The sequence below is a fragment of the Cebus imitator genome, unplaced genomic scaffold (assembly GCF_001604975.1).
Source record: "Cebus imitator isolate Cc_AM_T3 unplaced genomic scaffold, Cebus_imitator-1.0 Scaffold32, whole genome shotgun sequence".
Taxonomy (NCBI): domain Eukaryota; kingdom Metazoa; phylum Chordata; class Mammalia; order Primates; family Cebidae; genus Cebus; species Cebus imitator.
Genome location: NW_016107347.1, coordinates 8,089,225 through 8,092,798, shown reverse-complemented (window position 1 = coordinate 8,092,798; position 3,574 = coordinate 8,089,225). Strand labels below are relative to the sequence as shown.

The following is a 3,574-nucleotide window of genomic DNA, read 5'->3' as shown; positions in this document are numbered from 1 at the left end:
AGTGTACAGGCATGCATTCTTCTTTCTCTGTCCAAATTGTAAGAAGGAAGTTCTCCATCGCAGAGATCTTTAATTTGTGCTATCCAGTATTGTGTCTGTCTCCCATTGTGGCACTCAACATGCTGTTATAATGGCCTGTTTGCTTGTCTGTGTCCCCAGTGCCTTGCATAAAACTTTGCAAACAGCTGCTGCTCATTAATCTTGTCAAAATCACTCCTTACTCTGAAGATTTTTGCGCGCATGCTCTCTCTCTCTCTCTCTCTCTTTCTCACTGCTTCAGTCAGAATTCTTAGTGATTTTACTGTCCGTGTAGAATCTATATGGATTTTTATAGATGATCTACTACCCTGACCTGGCCTGTCAGTTCCTCTATGTCCGCCGTACTTTTAAGCCATTCATACCATGGTTTTACCCTAGAGTATGTGATTACCAATAACCATAATACCTCCTTAATCTAATTTCCAAGCGTCTTATCCTCCATTACTCACTACTTCTTTCTTTATCCATCTCACTTCCTCTTTTTGTTTTGTTTTGTTTTGTTGTGACAGGGGGTCTCTCTGTCACCCAGGCTGGAGTGCAGTGGTATGAACATAGATCACTGCAGCTTCAAACTCCCAGAGTCAAGAAATCCTCCCACCATAACCTTCTGAGTAGCTGGTGCTACTCCAGGTGCACACCACCACACTTAGCGTTTATTTTATTTTTATTTATTTATTTTCATAGAGACAGGGTCTCACTATGTTGCCCAAGCTGGTCTTGAACTCCTGGACTCAAGGGATCCTCCTGTCTTTGGCCTCCCAAAGTGCTGGGATAACAGATGTTAGCCACTGCACCCAGGCCATCTCATTTCTTTTAGTGCCCTTCAACTTCATTGCCATCTGTAGTCCATTTATCCTAACATCTTTTTATTATCTTTTATATCTTCAACCCCCTCTGCAGATAGCTTCAGGTTCACGGTCCATCATTTATAATTCTCTTAAATATATCCTCAACTCCCTTGACTTTTCAGCAGGCGTTGACTCAGTTCATCACTGCCTTTTACTGTAAAACCTTTATTCGTTTGGCTTCCAAGAAACAATACTTGCCTGATTTTCTCCGTCTCATTGGTTACTCCTAAGTCTCCTTTCCTAATTCCTCTTTATCTCCCCTACCTCTTACTGTTGGAGGGCCTTAGGGTTCAGTACTTGCACTTCTCTTTTCTAACAACACTGCTTTGAAGATCTTTAGTTGCATGGTTTTAAATATAGTCTGTATGCTGATAAATACTAACTTTATAACTCTATCTGTATTAGGCCATTTGCATTATTGTAAAGAAATACCTGAGGCTGGATAATTAATGAAGAAAAGAAGTTTAATTGGCGCTTGGTTCTGCAAGCTGTACAAGCGTAGCTCTAGTATCATCTGCTTATGGTGAACACCCCAGGAAGCTTACAATCATAGTGACAGGCAAAGGGAGTAGGTGTTTCACATGTCAGGAGCAGTAGCAAGAGAGAGGGGGCCACACAATCAGATCTCATGAGAACAGAATTGTGAGGATAGCACCAAGCCATTCATGAGGGATCCGTCTCTGTGACCCAAACATCTCCCAGAGGCCCCACCTCCAACATTGGAGATTACGTTTCAGCCATAAGGTTTGGAGGTGACAGACATACAAACTATATCCCCATCTCTTATTTCTTTTCTGAATGTCAAACTCCTATTCTAACTGCCTCTTCAATATTTCTTTTTGTATGTCTAAGAAGCATCTCAAACATAACACGTCCAAACTGAACTCCTGATACCCTTTCCCTGACCTGGGTCTTTCCAATCTTTCCCATCTCAGTCAATAGTACCCTTTTAGTTTGTTATGCCTGAAACCATGGAGCCATCTTTGACTGCCTTTTTTGTTATATTCTGTATACATCCAAACTCTCAGAAAACCCTATTGGCTTTACCTTTAAAACTTACCCAGAACTCAACTACCACCGCTAGAATCTAATGACACTATCTATCTCAGTCTAAACAGTTGTCATCTCTCAGCTGGATTATTTCAACAACCTCAAAACTGATCTCCCTGCTTTTCTTCCTAACACCCTTCAGATTGTTCTCAACACAGTAACCATTATAATCCCATTTAAATGTAAGTTGGATCGTGTCTTCCTCAGCTTAAATTATGTGTTAAACTCAGAGTACAAGCCAAAGTCTTTATTACATTTCCCTAAAAGGTCCAAATGAGATCATCTTTCTCTCTGTTCCTTCTCTGCCTCCACCTCCTGTACTCACCTACTAGGTAACAATGTTTCAGTGAATCCAGCCTCCTTACAGCTTCTCATATACTTTAGACATGTTTCCTTTTGGGGCCTTTGCATTTGCTCTTCCCTCTGCTTGGGGTACCATTCCTTCACATAACCATGGAGCTTACTCCCTCACCTCCCTCAGATCCTTGCTGAGATATTACCTGTGAGGCCTTCTCTGAGCTATAACATTTATTACCAGCTTGCATACTTGATTTTTGTCTGTCTCCATGTACACTCCTCCAGGGCAGAATTTTTTTGCCTCTCACGATCACTGACAGTATCCGTAGGGCTACAACAGTGTCGGTAGATATTTGTCGTGAATGAATGAAACTTGCAGAAACTTGTAGAATGTCTTTAAGAAAGAGGTTGACATTCTCAAAAGGAGAGGACACCAACCACAGCAGTTCTGTAAGGACTATTCTTAAACTGGATTTTCAGAACTCAGGTTGCCTGTATGTTTATTCTTTTGATTTATTAGGAAGCAAAGACCATAATCTCTAGAGAACATCATAGAAATAGTATTGCTAGTATTTGTAGCACTTACATTTATAAGTAAATTCATTTATTATATAAATATTTGGACAATGGCAGAATTTAATTGGTTACCACAGCAGTGCAATCCCGGAATACAAAAACTTAATAAATGAAGAATCCAGGAAGCTCCCAGTTTTTACATCTTTCCCAGAAAATACCCTGGCAGCAGTATAAAAAGGTTAGCCATATTCCTGTGGCACACCAAAGACTAGAATTTGAAGCTGGGGAAATGATTGAGTGGTAGCATAGCTAACTCCCTGGAATACAAGAAAGAGTTCATCAGCCAGGGTAGAACAACCAGAACTATTTTAGATGTAATAGACAAAATAGAGGTAGTGGTCATGGGGAGCAAGGAAGCCAGGACAGCAAAAAGCTTAAAAAACCTTGTGGATTTAGGTATTTTTTGTTTAATGCATCCAAAGGTAAAAAGATCTAAAATGTACTGTTTATTTAATATAAAGACCCAAGATACATACATTTTTAATATTCTACCATATGTGCTTTAAAAATAATATATATAAAATCCCAAAACTTTTTAAACATAAGATTTTGTCTTGTATTAACATTGGTAGTTACAACATACAGTAATGATGGTCACCAAATAAAAGGAATAAAGCTTAAAATTAAAACAATTTTAATTTGGCATGACTGAAGCACAGTGACTGAATTTAACAATTAGTAAATGTAACTAAAGGGTTTAGATAGTCATTGCGCTATTATCACATCTTTTCTAAAGGTTTCAAGTGAGGGGGGGAATGAAAATA

The 3,574-nt window shown here is 39.1% G+C and overlaps 1 protein-coding gene across 1 annotated transcript in view; it reads left to right on the top strand.

Annotated features, from left to right (window-relative positions):
* RAP1A (RAP1A, member of RAS oncogene family) overlaps positions 1-3,574 on the top strand; it is a 26,666-nt gene that overhangs the window by 8,990 nt on the left and 14,102 nt on the right. The gene's annotated exons all lie outside the window — the stretch shown is intronic.